The 23,903-nt window shown below is 38.8% G+C and overlaps 1 protein-coding gene across 4 annotated transcripts in view; it reads right to left on the bottom strand.

The window, feature by feature from the left end:
* Window positions 1–23,903, bottom strand: part of LOC143186203 (nucleolysin TIAR) — a 588,750-nt gene that overhangs the window by 298,611 nt on the left and 266,236 nt on the right. The gene's annotated exons all lie outside the window — the stretch shown is intronic.

Raw genomic sequence — 23,903 nt, forward strand, 5'->3', positions numbered from 1 at the left:
GAGTTGGCCCTTACTACCATCAACGCAATAATTGTTGGTGAATTATTACCTACTATCAGAATAAAGTATATATAATTAATACGAATTGTTAATAAAATAGTAAATAAAGTAATTCATTTTAGCAGATTTTGATTTTAGAAAATGTTCCTAATATTTATGGCGAATTATCGAATCCAGAAGGGAAAGGTTCATCGTTTACAGGGATACTAAAATGTTAGACGTGACTTCATGCTCGAAACAATGAAAAATATGTCGCGTGCAGAGAAACTAGGAAAAGGAAGAAGTTGAGGAATGTAAAGCATCGAGATCCTTCGAAGTATCAGAAATTTCAAGCAGCCCGCTCAGCGTCTCGAAAACTCGCGACCCTGGCTCATTTTGTACAAACATGAAATGTCAACAACAATAATTTAAGGTATGGCCACTACGAACTGCATTTGATATTTCACCAGCAGCATTCATGAAGTTTATGTTGTGAACTGACATTATAAAAATATTCTTGTATCAATAAGCCAATATAAAAAAAATGTAGTTTTAAGATTTCAAACGTGTTGGAAGTGCAATGTATCTCGACAATGGTAGTGCGTTGATAATATTCATATGAAGCCTAAAAAAATATACACAAATAGATTGTTCAAATATCATAATACCAACACTAGTATTTCAAATCTATTATTTTATTGTGTTGTATTTAAAAAAATAATTAGAAACACCGTACGGGTACTAATTTTATAAAAGGCACAAAAAAATGATCCTTGAATATAAAGCTCACGAAGTCCATTAAAAAGAAAAGAAGAAAAGAATACACTGAAATGTATTTCAATTAATATAACACAATCTTCCACTATTTTCTAGTTATTCGTAATAGCTCGATGTGTTACATCACTTTGCTGGAAATAAAAATATTTTTTCCTCTTAGCGTACAGTATCTTGACGACTTTCAGTAGAATGTATCAATGTCTACACAGACCTCTGTCCATTCATCTGACCATTCAAAACGCGAAAGGGTATCGAACAGTACTTAACAGAGGCGAACGAAGCGCGAAGACTTTTTTTAGACAGCTCAACTCGCCTGTTATCGAATACGTTTCCTCTCCATTAAGGTCACTTTTAAAAGAGCGATTCATTCGAAGCATTTATTCAGACAACACCCATAATGCCCCGCGTTCTACAACGCTATTTTCTTTTGGTATTATATCTATACTGCTTTTCTACCATACATACATGTATTTAGAATCACTGTTTTTCATATTTACTTTTTTAAAAACATTTTCTGTAAACGAAGTCACGCGGCAAAACTCTGCAATGCATATATCTGTTTTATAAATTTGCAGTTTTTAAAACCGAGAAGGGAATTACCTCTTGTATTACTGTGTTCTGTATTTATACATATTTTAATATGTAGGATTTTAGTATAGTATTACTATTATTATTATTGCGAAATATTTTAAATTCGAGTTAGTAAATAACAGTCGAATAGCTGCATTCTCATTTTCTGAAATGCTATAAATAGATATAGACTGGACTGTCCACAACTTCTGCACAGAATTTAATAAAACATCGTACCGCATGTACACAACCTCTTATCAAGAAGGAAGAGGTTTCCAAAAATTACTTCAGCTATCACCCCGTCACCTCCTCGCGACCGTTTAAAATCAACAAAAGGCAGAACAGCCCCCAGTTCTCGAAACAACGAACTGCAACAATTTCGTCGTCGAAATACCGAGCAGTCGGGCCACTTCCGATAATTAAAAAGCGCTGCAACAAGTCCTGCTCGAGCCGGTAGCACTATAAAGTCCCGAAACATTCTCGGGGCGCCGGAATCCGCGTTTTCCCTTCTTTTGTTCCTAAATTTCGCGTTTTCCCTCGCAGCGTACCGATGCTGAGCGGTGTTACGCGGCTAAAAATTACGGCGAAGTAGACTCGAGAGAATGGTATTTTTCTGCTCGCGCGCCCATTGGAAGGGCGCACGTACGCGCGCGTGTGGGCACAGCCGCGACGCCTCGTCAGTCTATCGGAGTGTTTATTCAGAACGACGCAAAATATGGAGGAGCGACTATAGGGAGCGAAAGGCCAGCGCTGGGAAGGGTGAGGGTCGAGGGGGCGCGAGGGGAGCGAGTTACAGGGTTGCTTGGAACTGTGCTTGCCCTTGGGCATGTAATTACGCGCTTCGTTTCTCGGAGGCCTCCAGGGTCAACGCGAGCGCGAACTACTGGCCATGTTATAGAAAACGCTCCTACTCTGTCCTCCACGTCTTACTCACTGCTTGTCGATTCTTTCTGTCTTACTCTGTCTTCCATTCAATGTGTCCCTCTTGTCTGTCCTTTCTTTCACGCGGAACGTCTTTCTGTCCCTGTTCCAGAGGCATCTCGCTGAAATGGGTCATTTCACTTTCTTTCACCCTCTGATGGTGCTAATTCCCGCTTCGACGCCAGTCGAAGCTGCTGGCGTCCAGGCGACAGTGACGTAATAGAATTTGGTGACAGCCATGAACGAGGACTGAGGAGTTATGTAGATTCGGACAGATTGAAAGATTCAGTTTTGGCTTGCTGCAGTTCCCCCTGAGGCCTTTGTCGAAATTCTATGAGTAAAATGGGATTACAGGATTTTGTGGAATTTCTAGTTTGATATGGTTTGAGAAATATTAGATATTTATATTCTGTATTTTATGGAGACTTGTTACTGTTAGTAGAAATCAGCCGAGTAAAGGTTTTGTTAAAGATTTAGGAAGATCGTAATGTTATGAAACTTTTTTAAAATGTTGGCAAGCATGTTTAATCACGAGTTACTCTAATAAAGTGAAGAAAAAATAAATGGACTTGGGTTAGTCTAGGTATCAGGTACAGAATTATAATTCTCTATCTGTTTCTTAATAACCTCCTATAATAAAAATTTTGAGTTAGTCATCTTCTTTTGCTATTCAAGTGTTCGTAATAGGTGAAATAGACTTATTATTATAAAAATAGTCGATTTCGATTCTAGATATTACAAGGCTATTAAGTGAGCGGTAAATTCACCGTAAATCTGATTACTAACTACACTTAATCGATACAGTAGAAACTCGCCTTTCAATTTCTCTGAATGTTTAAAGTCCCCAATTTGCATGGTTCGCATAATGTGTTGCTTCGTCAAGTTGTATGCATATGAAATAATGTAGCTTATCATACGTTATTTCGATAAATATGCTTGTTCGGGTAATGCAAACGAAATGCGCCGCAGGTATTTCTGCGTACGTAAATCTATGTAAAGTATTTCGCAGCGGACACGTGTTTACCCTTAAGCATCGCTGATTCATTTATAAATATAATAAATATAACATAAGCTGTGCTTAGCCGTATGCATGAATTCCGAAAAGAAATAAACTGTCTAATAAAAAATATTGTGTTTTGAATCTCATTTACCTACATAAAGCTACTCTTCTACCTTGTAGTAAGATTTTAGATTTCAGATAATATTGATCGTGATATGAAGTAGAACAATTATATTCCCTTCTACCGTCTTTTATATTGCTATCGTAATTGCAGATATCTATTTTTTCTTTTTAACAAGATCGCGGCGAAAGAATTTCTGGTCCGATTGGAATAATTATTCCATCGGTTTTTCATTCAATCCTCTCGAAAACTCCAAATATGTAATACGAAACTCTGATAATTTGCTCTGTTTTATTCATAACACAAATCATTACCATTTCTCAAAGTTATTTAAACAACGCTATTAAGATAATTATGCAATGGTGAAATATTCAAAACTACTGTACACAGAATAGTTAACAAATATTATCACAACTTGCATTACAATCTGAAACAGACAGTCTCTCATTAATTCAACACGCCTCAAAATCTTTTTTCCAGCTCCCAGATGTTTTCCTCATCTCAAAAGGAACGTGTCCTCCTCTCTCTTTCTCTCTAAAAAAGTAAAAATCCGACACAAAGATTCGACTGAGAGCAGCACGAGGAGAAAGACGTTCCCGCAGAAGGGAGCAATCTTTCCGTGCAATATCAGCCTTATTCAAAGGCGAGGCAACCTTTTAACGATAGCACTGGCGGCCTCACTGAAAGTGATACCTATCCGCGGTTAGCTGGCGCGCAGAACTTTCCGTAGCTTTTGATCATTCAGCGCATAATTCCCACAGCCAGGGGAGAACCGGGACGCACCTGCAAAGTCGAATCTAAGGCCAAACGCTGGCAGGTATGTTTTGCTTAGAGAGAACGTAATATATATGCCATGGACGTGGGGGTGGGGTTAAGGATAACGGGACTGAGGAAGAGGGTATAACGCGGGATTGGCCGAAGGGGGCAAGCACGTCGGAACAACAGCTACGACTCGCAGACAAGCTTCCCTAGTCCGCTCAGGTTACCGCAACATGCCGACGGCCTCTTGAGCCTGGACATCCTGGGAGTTTAGCAGGACGCTACACGCCTCCTGCCTGCGTCCGTTGCTCTGCCGTTTCTCCACGTCGTCTCCGTGTTTGCTCACAAAGCCCGCAGAGAAAGGGGGAGGTTAATTAATTAACGAGTTTTTACTTAGGCCACGGCAGACTAAGTGAGAGGCCAGGGCAGCCTGCGCCCTCGGTTGCTCCCGTTTGTTTGTTGTATCCCTGGCTTGTTGGCAACTGTTAGTCATTTATGTAAACGTAATTTGGAAGAGGTTGGGTGGCACTAGCCGCAGGCCACATTCCGCGCTAAATCAAACATAGTTATATTCCGACAGCCGGGGTCGCACGGACGAACCATGGGAGCTTAATGCTTCGAAAGCGTACGAAGGGTCGCGCGCGACGAACACGAATCCCGTGGCACCGCAACTTTATGACCCATGGGCACAAGCCACGCATTCCTGGACAATGCTATTTCATGCTCGGCCCCCGACCGAGAAATGAACCCGCTCTCCTGCTGGAGCCTGCGATCAGGACTATCCTAATGACTCTTGCTTGTCTTCTGGTTACTTTTTTGTGCCTGATCTTTCAGAGGGAAATGACGTAGCGGGGATTACTGAGAAATGTTACTTGCTGTTGCTGTAAGTGTATAAGAGGAAGGCTTAATAAATGTAATGCTTTTTTTTAATTTGTCTGTAATAGTTTAGGGAACTTTTCAAGTTGAATATCATGATAAGTCATGATAAGTTCTTGGTCGTAAGCAATACTTTGAGGTTTTGGAAGGCCCCAAAAAATCTTAATAATTAAAATAATATTCACTGTTTTCGAATAGTTCTTTTTCCATTTCTTCTTAGGCATTTTAACAAAAAAAGACAGTCGCACAACTTAATTCCTGTTTACAGAAAAAAAAATTTTGTTTCAGTTACTTCAAAGTACATGCTACATAGACCTTCAAGTTTAAAATTTTGTGGAATTACCCCCGGGGGCTGCTCTTGGGTTAAATTTCTATCACGTGCATATGATGCTTAGAACTTCTTACACGATTTCTGAAATTTACTTTCATGTTATTGTAATAAGATAGCCTCAGCAATTGTCAGTTGATCTTGTATAGACATTATTGAACACTCCAAGTGCCTTACTTTTTAAAAAAATTTGAAAACTTTTAATAAAGTTTCAAGCATTGCAACATTTGAGAATTTGAATATCTAAAATGCCGAAGACGTTCAAATCTTAAAATCTCTCAAGAAGGTAAGGTACACAGAGAATTTTCAATTAATGATTTCATAGACTATTCAACATGTGTTCCCAGAAGGAAGTACAATTAGCATATGCAACTTAACAGGTTCTGCAAGCGTATACAGACTCATTAAAATGTGAAAATTACACCCAGAGAAGTCCCTCCGTTATATTGCACACTTATCTACACTATGTAATTCAAAAAGAGAACTTCAAAGACGCATTCCTAACTCAGAAACAGTCACTCCTCCAATTACACTCAGCGACATCCATGCATCTCAGTCCCAACTTCTCTCTCCCGTATATTGGTATCTACGATTGCACTATTAGAAAATATGACGAAAAAGAGAATTATGGGCAATAAATCGATTATGGGTAGCAGAATGGGCATCGCTGGTTTAAAATGGATGCCGATCGTGGGAAAGGCCGTGCCGGAGCAACAACAAGTGACCCGTTGCGTACGATTCCTCTCTCCTCACCCTTTGCTCGTCCACCCTCCGCATCATTCACCCTTTCGTCCTCTCTCTTTTTACACGTCTCCGTCGCTCCCGCGGCGTTCACTTTATTTACGCGCGCGGAAACAAATACAGGTATAGAGCAGGCGGCACCATGGTCACCATAAAGGACTGCGCGCACGCATAAATCCCAATTACAGCTACCAATGGTGCAAGCCAGCGGCCGTGACACGCCGCAAAGTGCGGCCCGTCCATAAATTCTGCCGGCCGGACGTACCGAATTTTCCATGCAATTTGAATAAGAGATACGCATTTGGGGAAATATGTACACGAGCTCGCTCCCGTGTATGGACGCGCGTCCATCTGTACCCTTCAATGTGAGCGCGGCATTTTCAGGGTCCATCGTGCTCAAAGCACAACACGGGCTTATTGTTTGCGCCCCACCGCCGCGTTTCGCTATTATTTTTGAATAAAATCGAATTCGTCGGATGGCTCCCGTCCGTGTGTCCATCAGCCGCCTCTCGGGTTTCAGCTGTCCCTGTTGGGATCGGGCTTCTCGTGGAACGCGCGGGCATGAATCTTTTGTCCTGATGGGTGTAATGAGTGAAAGCTATGGTGTGGGGATTTCGAAAGCACTATGGTCGATTCGAAAATTTTTATGGGGTAATTGAAAAAGTGGTCAGTTTTAGGAAAAAGTAACAGAGGAAAGTTGGACAAAATGGAGTGCTGGGATTTTGGGATTTGTTGTCGGTTGCAGGGATGGACTGAATCTAGTATTTTTATATAGTCAATAGTCGTGTTGAGTAAAATAGAGTAAAATCTTGATTAATTGCACCCCCATTATCTGCAATCTTAGATTATGGCTTTAGTTTTGTTTTTAGAGAATATTGTTATTTTTTGTACGAAATTCAAGAAATGTCATAGTATAAATTTGACATCTGATAGCATAAAATTATATATCAAAAATAGTAATCAGTATATTACTGTATAAAAGTATATTTGATTTTAATGACACAGTATCATAAATCATGAAATGTAATTATAAGTTACCTCTTGCAATAGCATAGTGCTTTAAACTTTCAGGTAACTGATTTTACATGTTTAAGAATTATTTTCAGCATTATCACAAAGCAGTGAATTATTCTGGGTCCTGAATGTTCACTAGTTTTTATTAATTTTTTTGTCTCTTCAACATCTTTTGAATATTATCAGTGACTATTTCTATCACTTGAGTAGTTTTATTTTTCTTCCATAGTAAGCATGACGAATGGGAATCTCGTTGCAAGAGACACAGAAGTATATTCTCTTTCGTGATTTTCATTTAGCGGAATCGGAGAATAAAATTTATCGCCTGTATTCTAATTCTTCGCGTCGGATAAAACAATTCTACGAAACCGCGGAACCTACGCTATTTTCGGGAAGTTCGCGTTGCAATTCAGCCCGGAGTGTTAAGCACTACACTCAAGAATTTCGTAATGCAATTCGCCGGGAACAATGAGTGTAAAATAAATGAAACAGCACTTGGAGGAATTAGGAATGCACCACCGCCGCCGATAGAAAGCATTCGTTCATTCGTTATATTATGTATTATATTTACATTACCTTTCACTGTTCTCTACTTCGAGCAAGATAATTTTTCTGCCTTTCTTCTCTCGTTTTCCTTTCTTTCACTATACATTCTTATTATTTCTTCAATTGTATTCTTCTTCCTCCTTTTTCCGTCCTTTTTCTGATAATTTTCGCTCTTCTATTCGTTACGAATTTTCACTTCTGTTCTCTTTAACTAGAGTCAAACATTTCAATAAAATTGTTGAACTAAGATAAGAACAAAAAATGGAGGTAATAAATTTGCGTTTTTCCCAGCGCTGAAGTATATCTTTGTTAATTAATATATTGCCATAGGAACATCAGCTTTCAACACAATACGAATTAATGTAATATGTTAACCTTAATTGCTAAAATTCAGTTAAGAGATTTAAAAAAAAAACATGCAAATCGTCGTATGAGTTTGCGTATATTCCAAGCTTTAATTTACTTATACTGTTTCCAAATGGTTGAGCCATTCTGCATCCGATGTAAGCGTAGCCAGTTACGTAGCATCATGTGATAACCACAAGGCTAGGAAACGATCGCATTAGTGCGGCAAATCATTTCCTGCCAACGCTATTCGGCATGCACGATTCTGCTGAGGTCGCACGAACACAAGCCTGCTCCACGTACGTATAGCTTATTACTTGTTAATTCAACAACCGTGGACGGAAGGATACGGGGCAGCTTTGGGGCAAATATAGGGGGCAAGCAAAGGACCGAGATAAACCGTGCGTTTTGGCATGTCACATAAGGCTGACCTGCGCGACAAAACATGTCCGCGCGACCGTGCAGTCGCGTGTGGGTTAGTCTGCCTCATTAATGGTTAAAGCTAATACCAGACGCTCAGAACTAATGGAAATAGCACGACGACCCCTCTGATCCCGAACTACCGTGCACCCCTGAGGCGCTTCGTATCATAAAGTAACATACGACCCGTGTATCACGCGATTTATATCGGGCTCACGTAGTTATTTCCATTAAAAATCTAGACAAGTCTCACTCCAGTCGTCGCATAAATTCTGCATTCTATTATATAAATGTCTGGTGTACTATTCTAATCGTGCTATTTTTATTTTATTTCACTAACTTATTTTCAATACTCTGGACGAAGAAAGTACCTATACAATGTTCAAGAGAAATTTGTAAAAACTTCTTCGTATGGAATGGGACACACGATTACTTAATATAAATTAATTAAGGAAGGATTTCAGTACACCGGCTGAAAATATTAATCATTAGCGTACCAAATGGGGGCACTCCAGTTTAGTAGACCCTCCTTGTCTTCCAAACTTTTTTTATTTTTAAGCCCTTGAAATTTTTGAATATTTAATTTATAAATTTCTGAAATCTTTTTATATACTTTTTTTCAATTTTCTGAATTCTAATTCCTGGAAATTTATATTTAAACTCTGAGTGTCGATACTTTGGTATGATAAGGGTAAAATAATTTTCAGATTTCTTTTCCTGGATACCGAAATGATATGGCTTTATACAACTTTTGTACGATATTATTATATTATACCAGACAAATATATTTTCTTCAATAATTTACATACAGATGCACATATCAGTGTACAAATATATTTTTTTTATTTATTTACATACAGATACGCATATAGTGCGCCTTTATAGACTACAAATATTTAATGTTCATTCATTTACATACAGGTTTTCCATGTGAAAATGACGATTCAATGAGACGCCATTCTCACACTGCAAACCTGTATGTAAATGACTGAAAATAGTATATTTGAATGCTATAAACGTACATTAACATAGTAAAAAAGTTCTACAAAGTTATACCATTTAGTTACCAGCAAAAGAAATTCTAAAGATTGTTTCACTTTTCCAACCAAAACACCAGCATACCACCTTAAGTACCTGAAAATCATAGTAACCTATCAAGCAAAACACTTCACCGACCCACTATGCATATTCAAAACACTCTATGTAATGACACTTGCATCCACCCACAACAATGCACACCCAAAGATGAGATCAAAGGATACTTGTCTTATAGTAGAACGACGAAAGTTCCAACAGGACCGTTCACTGGCAGCCGAACGTTATTTCAATGCAAATCACAGTCAGCACGGCGAGGCACTTAGCTTCGGGGTGGAAAAAAAAATATCGCGGTTCTTCCTCCCTTCCCCGACAGAGAATCAGGTCGAAGGAGGGTGGAACATGCGAGAAGAACTCGAAAAGTAATAGCGGCCTCGCTGGGATTCACCGAGGAAAAATGATAATCTTGTCCCACATGCACAAGTATCCCTGCATCTTGGCGAGCAAGCGGACGCATAAATAACAAAGTGGATTTCCAGATTTTTCATATGACCAACCACTTCGTTTCTAGGGTCTTATCGATCGGCCCCAGTCGGACTACTCTCTTCCTGTGTACCGCAGTCGGAAGAAAAGAAGCCACCCAGTTGTATATTTCGATCGGACCGAAATAATGCGTCCCCTCGCCGCAGGAGCCACCGACGCACAGCCTTCAACGAAAATTGATTCTCCTTTTTCTACCCCCCGATCGTTCTGGCGCGCTATCTACGAGGACAGGTATTTTATACGCACGGCAATTTGAATAATGTTCTTCGTCGTTGGTGCCTCTAACTGGACCTAATGGGACATGGAACCTGCGACAATAATGCCTTACTCATCGAGTAGGTATTTAATACTGTTATTTGGTATTCGTTCTGCGTTGATTCGACGGTAGAAATTGTATTAGAGAACTTATACTAAAGTAAATGATAACACTTTAAAGTTTGCAAGGATTTGGTAAGAATAGGTACAACCTGATGGACATACTGAAATTTAATGAGTAAAAAATTGAGGTAAATTAAAACGTAACGTAACAGAGCAAGTCTCAAGCTGGTATGGCATGAATATGATAGTATAATATGGGAGGATTAATGTGATTCCACTACAGCAAGCGAATTATATAATAGTACTGCGTAGAAAGTACACTGGAAATTATCCATGGACATTTTTTACTCTGTACCTCATCTGCAATTCAAATATAGAAATTAACACGATCCTTTGAGTATCACAAGACTATATATGTTCCACTCTATTCGCGACGAAAATAAAGTACAGGTATCAAACCTAGTGGTTATTAAAGAGTTCACTGGAAACAACGATAAAACTGCGCCGGTAATGTTACCCAAGGGAGAACAAACATTTCCTGTCTGATGTACTATTAATTACTCTCACTTGGCGATTATTTATTCACCGAACAAACGAAAAACTGATTGTGAAACAGGAGCGTCTGGTTTAATTTGATAAAAAATTAGCGGTATGCATTAGCCTGAAGCAAGCGCCCTCCTCGTTCGATCGAATTAAAATTAATTAACTGATATTAAAACACACAGGTTTCTGTTTGTTCAAATAAATGCTGGAATTAATAACAAAGGAGGTGAAGGCACGTGCACGAATTACAATAAAGGTGAGACAGGCACCATAACAAAATATAATTTATCGTAAAGCGAGGCATGACTTTCACAAATTTCCGTTCTACACATATACTTGAAATCGATATGTATAATATCGCAATGCGTTATAATTCACAGGCTTGAAGTACTGCGATGTTATATTATAATCTGTGTAATTTGATGTAATACAATTCTTCCACGTGTGCAGGCATAAACATCTATGGTTAAGTCTAGCAATAAATTCAACAAACCCTGATTATTATCTGCAAGTGTAATAACAAATAAGGTACTTTTTTCTCTTTTTTGTAAAAAATTGTATGCATAAAAAATGTCGTATGATAATTTCTTATTCTATTTCTTATTATTTAATTAAATTTAATTGTCAAATTGTATAGTAAAATAGGTAATATGATATAACATCAAAAAATAATCTACGAAAGGTTTAAAATTTTTCGTCAATACCCACAAATCTTACAGTTAAAAATATTCGTACAAAACAGTGAAAATGGAAAACCCTATAGTACAGGGTGATGGACAGCAACTATCAGAAATTTTAAAAAGCGATTTTACATGCCAAAATAAGACAAAAATAAAAAATGACGAGATTTTTGGGTTGTTAATTATAGAAATGTTTTTAGGTTATTAGTTATTAAAAGTAAATCTAAAATCGTCTAAATATGTCTCACCATAGGACTTACGTATTCTACTGTCGACCTGGGTTAGTCAGGTCAGACGAAGCAGTGGCAGTAGAATAAGCCCTCATGACTGACACATTGTACGAGTGTTTTAAAAAATTAATAAAATGGAAACTAAGCCTCAGACGTAATTTCATCATTTTTTATAGTTGTCTTCTTTTGTTACGTAGTCTATCCTTAAAATGTCTGACATCTGTTATCGAACTCTATATAATTCCGAATATCATTTTTTGTCCAAACGTGACACAGTCGATTGTTTAATCTCCATTTAGGGTTTTTATAATCACATTCAAAATTTCAGTTTTAAGTGAAACAGGATGTTAAATTTGACTAGCGGGATTGGACATACCTTGTTTATTATTAAAACACTGCTGTCATAAAATTGAACATAAAAGCACTCGTATTGGCACAAATTGCTTAAGCCATTCTAAAACTTGAAAATGTAATATCTGCGAATATTTTCTTTCGTTTTAATTCAGAAATAACAAAGTACTGGCGCATCAAGGTATCTGCAGGGAGGCAGTTTATGTTAATTGTTATAGTCAGAGAACGGACTTAAGGAAATTAGGAACGTTATAAAACGTCATAGCGGTTTTGAGTGTAAAATGTTACTGCCTTCGTCTGTTCTTTGCTCTACTTCTACTTTTAAGTTCATAACGTACGCATTCGAATGAAAAATGTTCACTGAATATTGTAATTGTTCTTTTTATTAGACAATAAAAATTAACGAACTGTTCTGTTGTCAGCTATGAAATAATTTTCACGATGGTAGTCGATTGTTGGAGATTACTTTCATTTCCTACAGAATATTAACATACACAACAGCAGCTTAGTGGGAAAACAATCGTTCAACTGTATTGGCTTTATTCTCATTGTATTTACCTACGTTTAATTCATGATTTTGACAAGTATGTGACAAAAATTAACCATTGTGTTTGTACTAGACTCTCAGCTATTGACACTGTTCCAAATAAATAACAGATCTTAAAGAAATCTGTGATTATCAATAGAAATAACTAAAATAAAAGGAATGAATACCAAACAGTATTAATTAATTTGAGAAGTTGATATGACGTTTAATCACGAAGAGAAAAAAAATACTTTTCTAAAGGAGGGCGCTAACAAAATTCTCTAATAATCAAATTTTACCTTCATCCCGTAAATGCTATCCATAATTTAAATCATAAATCTTGGACACCGTCTCGGATAAATTAACCTCCCAAACACCAATTACAGCTAACCCAACTTCAATTTTAAACGTTCGAGTAAAGCAATTTTCCTTGGATGAAAAGAGTACTTAACTTTATGGGAGTCCATCCAACATTAAAGTTCCCAGATATAATCGAAATGTCCTCGAACGCGCTAAATCTCGCGAATTTATACCACTCTGTGTACGAGATAAATAGAGTACAGTGTTGGTCCGGCAAGGTAGCCGGCTGTATCGTAAAAGATGTCTACGTTCGAAGGGGGATAAAGCAAAGAATCGAGTGATCGTGCTGATCCTTTTCGTTGGTCCGTACCATTCAGGCGGATAGCGTGCGGGTATAGCTCAGGGTATATAAAGTACCAACGATGAGTCTGTAACAGCTTTGCGACGAGATCTATAAAGTTATTCGTGCACGTGAGTAACTGGCGGCTAACGGATCGCGTTTATTACGAGCCATAGCGCAACAAAGCACCCCCGACACGATCCATCTAACCGTTCGTAAGGTTAAGGGGCATTACATTAATGGTTGCGCGGCGATCGCTGCTTGGAAGGGTCGCGAGTCCTAGGGCTCTAAGTATGCGCAGGCTGATTATATTTTCTTGAATATCTATAGCGGTGCTGGGGAGTGATTGCAAATTAGAAAAACTGCAACAAGCTTAAGGTTTAATACACTTTTTTTAATTTAATGTTGAGGTTGGGTGGTGGTATTGCTTGACACCTAATTAAGTTTGCATAGTAGCTTGAAAGAAGATTTCAGTGGGAATTAGTGGGATTCTTAGAATCTTAGGATTGTATGGTGATCGTTTGAAAGTGAGTTTGATAGTTGGCAGCGTGTTTTTTCTTTCAGATGGACTGTGTAGTACATAGTACAGTAAGGATTTCTTAAAGTTTAGTGTCTGATTATAAAGCTCGTTTACTAGGGAATTCTTATCAAGAAAATATATTCGCTCCACTTTGATTAAAATCGAAGTTACTATGTGTATCAAATTTGATAAGTTGCGCTAGAGAACCTAGTCTAAAATAACGTTTACTATCAGTACGTTATAATGAACACATTTAATACACTTCTAATACAATAATAAGAAATCAGAAGTATAGATTGGAACAATAGCTGCTTTCCAATTTTCTCAAAATTAAGGTAGTTACCTATAAAATGTGTTAAAATCGAAATCTGAATCCACTCAAAACCATTTCAGTCTCATCTAAATTATAAATTCACCTAAAAAGGAGAATTTTAAATACCCTGGAACTCAGCAGACAGCAAGCTAGTGTTGAAATAATTTTTGATACCTCCACCTGGCTCTATTCCCCTTTATTATAAATTACTCATCGACTAATGCGAAACACAGCTTCGATTCCTCGTGAAATTACGGGACTCGAAATGTGCGGAAGCCTTTTGTGCACTCGAAAATCCATATTCAATCAACGAATTTGTCGCATGAAATTGTGCTACACGTTTTTCCTCCCCCAAACCCCTCCGCCTTTTGGTCCCACCCTAACCACCCCCGGAGGCGCAACGGCGGAAATGCGTTGTGAAATATTTAACCCGGTCTCTCCCGTTACCACCCCGACCAACGAACCTCTCTCGTTTCACCGATCTTTCTCTCTCCGTTCATCTTTCTACCATCTCCCTCACGCTGCTTCCATCTCTTTCTCTCGCAAGCATGTCTCTCTTCGCAATTCGATGCCGAGCTAGGAACATCCGGTGCTCTGCATTATTAAATGCACGACACCGACCTCTGGTTACCCTGATTTTATGGGAAATCCGTGAATGAAATAACTTGTCTCTCCTCTACCCTCGTCCTCGCCCTGTCAATGCCTCCGATTTCTACGTGTTACGCGGCGATAGCATGTACTACGAATTTGTTGGGAATTTGTCAGGGACCCTGTTCCTCGGAGATGCTTTAATGTGTCACCATTGTGTCATGATAAATAAATTAAGAGACACGAGGAACAGGGTGCATCAAATTTTTATATTTTGGTAGCAATAGCTACTTTTGGGAAAAGGCAAGCTTTGCTCTGGTGATGCTATCTAGAATATGAAATTTCAGATTGTATGACTTATTCATTGATATATCACTGTATGTGGATAATGTGTACGTGGATTATTAATAGTATTTTATTATGTAGGAGTTCTACTGCGATCGTGGAGAGTTTTCTACTCGTTTTATGGAACACTACGAAATTCATCTACTCTCATAAGTAGACAATTATTATATTTGATATTATTATAATATTGCTCAAGCTGGAGAGTGCTTAAAGTTCTCAGGAATAGTGTGATTCAAATCTTAATTATTGTGAGATGACCAATTGAAATACATATTTCAGCAGTGATGTATACTTAACGTATCCTTATTACACACTCGTCTGCAGTATTTGTATCTTCATTGGGATAGTAACTTGTAAGTAAACGTAGTGTTATGTAGAAATGGACTTTTCTTTATCTGTTTAATATTACAGCTGAATACGCAATTCAAGTTCACTTTTTTGGTGATCTCAGGCAACTGGTCATACCAGTTTGAATTACCTTAGTCTCACTGGTACCATGGTACCCAACGCGCCATCAAATATGAGAGAAGACTGGAAGTCATTTAAATTAAAACAAAACGAGCGTGTCCTCGGATAACCGTCGGGGAATCACGAATTAGATGAACTTTCTCAATTACTAATTGTAAGAGATACCGCGTAATTACAAGGAGCCACGGTATGTCCGCCTTCATCCATTCACCCTTAATGAAGCTGTACTTGCTAACTCATCAAACGAACAAAGGGGCGTCGTGGCACAGCTCGTCGTAGAACCGGCCATTCTCGTTCCAGCCTTTCCCTATTTGTGTCATAGTTCGCGCGGGAATATGGGGTAGAATAACTGGCCCCCGCTCGCGTTAGAACGGATTACACAAGCCGTGAACGGGGTTCAGGGGTCAGGGGGCGGCGGTGAACTCAGGTCACAGTGACTGCAACACGCTCATGATTGATCATTTCCCTTATCGAGGCTTTTATTTAAATTTTTAATTACTCCGAGGGCATTCCAGTTGATCGGTGATAACGCGCTTGAATTACAATTACACGCGTGTGTTTCGACCGTTTCGCATTTGTGCGTACCCGTCGCCGTTTTTGATTGCTCTTACGCAAGGAGCAAGTATAAATTAACACCAGCGCCGCGGGCAAGTTTTCATTGTAACTCGTTTGATACGACCACGGCCCTCGTATCGCTGTATTTTAAAAGAGCCTTCGTGATTCTTGGAAATGAGGATTAATTCGAATGGTTGGTACGTGCGCTACCATCGTGAAGGGGGTGTGTAGGATCGGTTTTATGGGAAATGTGGTTTCTCATTTTCTCGAAATTGATACTCCTGGAATTTTCTGGCCCATGAAAAGAAAGGAGCTGATATTTTATCAATATAGGATTCATTTTATGGGTACATAAAATCAGCTACAAATAATGCAGATTTAAATCTATCCAACTCTCAGTTTGAATGATGGTTCTTATAAAATAGGGATTATTGCAATTAGTTAATAATTTCATATTGGTCGTGTAAACAATTCAAAATCAGCATGTCTAAAGTATAGAAATCTATGTTAATAGTTTTATATAATCAGTGTAGTAATTTGAGTGTGATGCACTGATTGAAGAGAATGAAGTATACTGTAGAAAATTCTCAGGGTTGTTATTTATTCTAGAATAAGCAGTGATATCTCTTCCCTAAATAGAGCTCTGTTATTATTTTATGCGAGGATAAACAATTATCTACAGTCTGAGACTTGTCTAGAAATAGAACTTTTCAGTCTGTTTCGTCCTTGGAGTTAAAGATTGACATGTTTAGTTAAGCGGGCAAAATCGATTTTTATTTTCCAACATCATTGACCCACTTCGTTTTCTTTAGAAACATTGACACAGAGTTTCATATTCCTGACCTCCTGCGATACTTCAATAAAATTATTTCTCATACATATGATAATCAAATTTCGTGAAACAAAACATCAGGACAGAACATATTCCTTTCCCCTTTCTGAATTTACAATAAAAAGAGATATCATTATAATAGGTCTCAAAAACTACAAATTTAATAAGAAAAGACTCGTATTACTAGCTAACATCCCCCAAAAATCTAGTCCTCTCTTTTCTCTACACCTAGACTCGCCCAAGCAGTTACGAACTCTAGCGCGGGTATACAAAATTTGTATCCAACAGTCATCATTAAGCGAGCAGTCCTCAGACACTCCTCGAAAGAAGCAGAAAGAGGCTCAGAGTGGCTTGAAAGGGGAAAGTTTTTGCCCAGTTTCCGCTCCGTCGTCGTGGTGCGCGTAGATTCTGCGTTCATTTACACATACGCACACGTATGCACCTGGTCGGTATTATCTACCCATCTACTGCCTCGACCCTGGCTAAATAGTCAGAAACAGGCACAAACCCAAGATAACATACACGGTGGCACGCTTTGCTTCTGACCGTTCGAGCGTGTGTAATGATATTAATTATTAAAAGCAGAGCGACAACAGGCAACACCATCAAAGTGCCATCGACGACGGTGCAGTTCGCTGTTGGGGTTATTATTTTATTCCTCGTCCTGATCAGAGCCGCGCAAGCGCTCCCTTGCCTCGGTTATTAAGGCCAGGTGCAAAGGAATATGAAGAACCGAAGTTAAGTGCTATTCTCCAAAATTTTCCCCCGGGAAAAGTTCGACCCTTGAGCGGGCCAGCGCGAAGAAAGTTCTTAATAATACCGAGTTCCTTCTCTGCAATTCATGATCCAGCGCTGAGCGGATAGCCAGGAAATCTGATAATCATGAGCTCACCAACGGCCACGCTATTTAATAATGAAACACGCGCGTGATGTTTGCGTCAATTGTTTTTCGAATCAGGTTAAGTCCGTCTCATTGGTGCAAATTCACTGGAATGCATGCAATTCCCGTCCCATGGCAATCATGTTTCCCGCTGCGCGATCAGCATCAGTTATGCGAATTTAATATTTATTATTGACAACTTGTTGATATTTTAAGTGCTAAGTATTGTCTAGCATGGACACTGGGGTGTGAGATGAATGGAGTATCGGTTATAGAACTTGCGTTGGAAGCTTGTAATGTACCTACTGACTGGTGTTGTAGAGGTAAATGAATACGGTATATTGATGAAAATACAATTGGTTGATAAGCCTGTCAATATGTATCACGGTATTTGCACTACTTCTATTGATATACAGACATCAACATAATGAAATTTTTAGAAAGGTTTAAGTTTGATTGAAAACTGAACCATAGACCTATATCAAATGGACTCATTGAAATCTGGAATAATCGTAAATTTTGCATCAATCAAATCCACGTCTCACATGAATATTCGCTTCTGTTTAACTAGAATGATAAACAAGTCTCAATAAAGGTATAAAGAGAAGACTGACTGGTTATTAAAACTGCATCCACAGATTTAATTCAACATTAGGAAAAATGAATAATTTAACGTAAATTTGTTACAAATATCTAGAAACAAAGTAACACCTATATTGACGTGTTTCCATTATCCCAAAGAATTCTCAAAAGTAAATCTTAATAAAAAGTAAAAGATCGTAACTACACATTAGGATTAAAAAAGTATTTCAAGGAATACAATATCCCACGTTTGCTTCAAAAGTGACTCAATTAAAATGTTTAAAAAAATATAGTTCATACTAAACTCCATGTCATAATTCATAAATTACGTTCCTTGAGTTGTGTCACTTTTAAAGAAAGTATAGGACATTATACCCCAATAAGCCTCCCAATTTTCATCTAATAGCGTTCTCAGCTCCATTCCTGGACCACCCTATACCTAATCCCACGAGTTATAACCACGGGACGCCCGCTCCTCGAGCGAGGCCGCGCGAAAGCGTAATGTAAGAACGCATCGTGATCATTTGCGGGAAGAGTTTTTAACCTGTCTGGTTGATTCGGTGCGGCCGCTAAATGGCTTTTTATACGCGATACCTCGATGCTAATGAGCAACGGGCGTAATTACGCTTCAACTGACGCCAAGAGAGTAACCGTCCAATTCTCTGTCTTCCTTTCATACACGAATCGAGCTGGTTTAAGAGCAGTCAGGAAATTACGAGGAGCGGGGTAATGCAATTCCGCGGCGCGGCAAGTGGACAGCGGGCGATAGAAAGAGATAGGAAAGAGGGTGAGAGCAGGGTGCGTGGCTCTCGGCCACCATGGAATTTGGCATTCCTGCAGCTCGGCCTAATTGCTATGGGCCATGCAGACGAGGAATTAATAATTAAAATAAAATACAGCGGCGAACGGGTTCGCAGCCACCTCCCCCGACCTCTACCCCTTCCGTTTCACTCGGCGATGCTGCTGGCGGAGGGAGCCAGCTAGACGGGCTTGGGGCTGCGGGATAGGGGTGGGTTAGCGTGTGTACGTCTGTGTGTGTGTGTGTGTGTGTGTGTGTATGGCGATGGCGGCAGTCGTGCTCTGGTTTTCAGCTCCGCAGGCAGTAATATACATAATTAAACATACGTGACTTATCTGCTGAAAAATGTTGCGTTTAACACCCACTCGCCCAGCAGAGTAGCCAGCCACCCCTCCACACCCTTCGCGCGGTTACCTCTTCCCACTCTGCAGCCCCGTCGCCATAACCCCAAACCATAGCGCGTGACATAGTGCGCGTGGTTCCCTGCAGATACCAGTGTATCGTGTGTCCGCGGTTTCCCAAATTATTTTTTTTTTCTCCCCTCCCCTCGTTGCGTCTCTTTTCCTCAGCCCGACACTTTTCGCGCCCGCTTTCCTGTGGATCGTTTCACACACGGGGTGGTTCGAATCTTATCTGTGTGTTCTATTATCCTTGTTGATGAAAAAGTGATTGCTTCTATCTTTTTTAATATATTTAATTAAAATTGTACGTTGGAAAGATGATTTTAAGAGCTGGAAGGACTGCTACTGTGAGTATGTAAATATTGTTTGAGAATGAGAAACTACGGTTCGATATTGAATGACAGAGTAATAGTATTATATCAGGGGATCGATAATGTAGGCAAATAACATATTATGGGTGATGGAATTCATAGATGACAATAACAGGAAGGTAGATAATTGTTGAGTATTAGTATCATGAAGTATCGCTGTGTAAACACTGAGGTACGGGGTATATGTGTGTGAATGAATAAATGAATAGGAACGGTGCAAGAGCTTTACTCTCTGAATCAGTGAATAGGACTGGTGCAGCTGATTATATTGCCAGTTGAAACTAAGTTTATAGTAATTAGGTTAATGCATTAGTAAATTTGTGTTTCTTCGTTAATTTTGTTTAAAAAATCTTCTAGGTTGCTTCTTAAGAATACTGTAAATACTCGACTTTCCTATTTTCCAGTTGAAAATTCTTCTTCATGAATAATAAACCAGATTTGGTGGTGAATCTTCTCATGAATGATTGGGGAAACTTTTTAGAAACACCCCTTACATTGTATATATTTTCTCTAGTGCGCCACGTTAACAGCCGTCTGCTTATATCGCGTTTTACTAACTAACGAGTGGCGTGCCAACGTCGTAAAAAGTTCCGGGAATTTATCTTTCGCTTTTCCTCCGCGTGACACGCAGCTTTCGACACAGACACGTCGCGCAATTATATTTAATTTTTAACGTATTTATTATAATTTCATGACAGTAGAAGAGACACGTTGCATCCTATGTCTACAACTGCAGCAACCATTTCAGGTCATTTGAAAATTATAATTAAAAACAGCGACTTCTATGCTGCTTGATGATGCTTTTGAAAAAATCTTAAGTTACACAGGTAAAATAGATAAGTAGCAATTTCTTTTAAAATTACTTGTTTTGTTAGAGACTAAAACATACGGATTCTTTACACAATATCGATTCTTCTAATATTTGTATTATTTGTAACCATTTCAACTAGATAAATAATTTAAAAATACAGTAAGAATATTTGTGCATATTTCGTTTATATTATCTTCGTTCAAATAAGAGAAATAACTTTCCTTATCCGTTACCTTTAACATTCGCCAAAATGCTGGGTATTTATTCGCCAACTTCTCGATTATTTACTTCGGTAAATAGTCCAGCCACGAGAACTCGGGACTATGCAAATAATCGTGAAATAAATATGTACCAAGTAACAGGATGGCAATCAGATCTTAAAGAGAATGTTTCGCGTTCGCATATGCACCGCTTCAAAGCCTATACTTTCCTTCTTCCGTGCATGTAAATATCTTTTCGGAATATCTAGACTCACGTGAGGTCTAGATATGTATGTAATTGATGAATGTATGAATATAAATCAGGCTTGTTAATCTCGCAAAAGTGTCAACATCAGTTATTCTTATACCCTGGCCGGAGGAGGGATCGCGAAACGAATTCTAAAGCATCGAGACCAGTGCTGAATGATGTAGGTATTTCTAGAAAACAATTGCAAATAAATAAATTGCAACAGATAATTGCAATAAATATTCTTATCTCCTCATCGCATACAGGATGTCGTAAATAAAATGTTCTGTTGAATAATCATTGCTTAAATAAATAAACCTCAAATATTTATATGAATAGCAGTTTATATAAGTGGTACTTCAGGATAAGTATTTTATTGAAACTTAAGCAAATGGTATTTCAAACAGTGTTTAATTTAATTTGTGATACTATAAAATTGATTGAAAGATTGCAAACGTATAACGCTTTTCATTTCTTTTCAAGTGGTGTCATATGCTCCTAGTTGATTCCTTTTTGTATGTTATATTCTCTTCTTTATAAATCTATTGTAGAATCGTATATAACGTAAACAATTTTTAGAATGTATTTAGAGACATTAATATTGCTGTATATTAATGTGAAGAAATTTTAATACTGAAAAGGTACCATTAATACTAACGAATGCTATTCCTCTAAAATGTACCTGTTAGAGGAAAAGTCTCATACATACGCTATCATCAAAATTCTTTAAATGTTTGAAATATTATAATTTTGAATGCACGAAGGCATCTACAACCATCTCCCCATATATTCAACGTTTCCTATTTCCATATTGATTTTTTTATTATAGCCAATAGATATTATCAGTCCTGTCCAAGATACACTCCAAGACAAATGGCAGCCCAGCGAAACGATTCACTATAATTACACGATCTCAAATACTAAAAGCATTTTTTCCCTCCCGCCGCATGAGCGATCGTAATTGCCAATCGAGGGCATTAAATATACCGCTTCGAGGATGGCATCGCGCACGATGATGCACAAAAGTGAGCGTCAATTAGCGGGATCGATCGGCACTTGTTCCGATGATTAATTGCAACGACGGCGTCGTTATGCACTCGACGAAATCCGTAACCGCAGATGAAATAGTTCCACTGTTTACCGCGTGCTCGTCTCGAAAACCGAAAGCAGCGGGGATTATCGATCATCCGTGGACGAATTCGCTCCGGCGGCACGGTCCTAACGAGCTCCCGCCTGTTGGAACGACGACGATGGAGCAGCGCTTATTCTTACCGCGGCCTGATACCGCGCGGAAATTCATTTCGCAACGGCTGACAGGATCTGTTAGGCGAATAGTAATAATAGACGCATGACCGATGAGCGTGGGATTGGGGGGTGGGTAGGAGGCTGCATTTTTTCCCTCCCCTCGGCCAAGAAGAGCTTTTTTCTCGGGACATTTTAACAATGCAACAGGGGACCTCGGCTATCTCGGCCAGTATTTCAGCGCGATACCAGTCTGTGACAAATAGCTACCGATGTAATGAATATGAAACGCAACCCCTGACTCGCTCGCCCCTGCAACCCTTTCACCTCCGCTCGAAAGCCGCCCGGTATGACGTACGGCGTTGTGTGCGTGGCGCAAAGTTGAAACAAAGCCTCCTGGACTTGCTACGTCCACGTTGCGTTCGCGAATATTTAATTCCGCCTCTTGTCGTGTTATGGCTCATTTAATTTGAACAAATGGTGCCTCTGATAAAAGTGGACGTGACTCGTGCTGTTATTGTTTTACTGCTGGAGATTCGATTGCTAAATCAATTACTGGGGAAGCTTTGTTGGTCTCCATAATGCTAATATAAAAATGTGAAAATGACCTCTTGAATCCATTGTCGGTTACGTCATATACATGTACGCGTCGTTAATTATAAGTTTGGAACTATGTGTTTATCACTTCTCCTTAAAATTATACACTGCATGGTAAAAATTTTATTCAACATGGATTTAATAATTTCAGCTGTTTATTCTGGAGTGTGTTCATAAAAATATAGGTACATAATTGCCTGGAGGTAATTAAATTTGTTTCTTTTACGAGACAAGATCAGTTACGATTTATTCAGGACCGGTGATCTGTTTTTTATCTTGATTTCCTTATTATACACAGGCATTTCTTTGAGAGATAGAGTATGAAAACATTTTATAATATTAAAAACCTTGTTATTTTTTACCGTATTCTATATTTCCAAAGGATTTCAATATTTCCGTCGATATTTCAACGTCCACTACAAGAACGCGGGACGGCAATCAAGTTTGTTAACAATTCATGCTATATCCTTTCACAAAGAACAAGCTATCGTCTGTTCAAAGGACCAGTTATTTCTTTGCATTTGCTGTAGCGTGTACAAGGAGATGATCCCGTAATGAATGAGCAGCGAGAAGACAACAGTATTTAAACGATAATAATGATCTTGTTACAGATAATTCCCAGGCTAGACACTCGTTAACCTACATACATCGGCACGACAGCAGAGTCGCGTATAAGCTGTGGATTTTTCGAATTAATATTCGTTCTTTATTTACGCGTCTCGTGTAACGATCGTGACAAAGATAACTGGAAGATGTCAAAGACTGCGCGAGGGAGAAAGAGATAGGGGTTGGTAATGCCAGTAATGCCGGGAACATCAGCGACAGACGCATGTGTAACATCTTTATGCGATGTGTACGGAGGGATTATACCACGACAAATGAACAAACA

This window comes from Calliopsis andreniformis, chromosome 12 (assembly GCF_051401765.1).
Source record: "Calliopsis andreniformis isolate RMS-2024a chromosome 12, iyCalAndr_principal, whole genome shotgun sequence".
Taxonomy (NCBI): Eukaryota; Metazoa; Arthropoda; class Insecta; order Hymenoptera; family Andrenidae; genus Calliopsis; species Calliopsis andreniformis.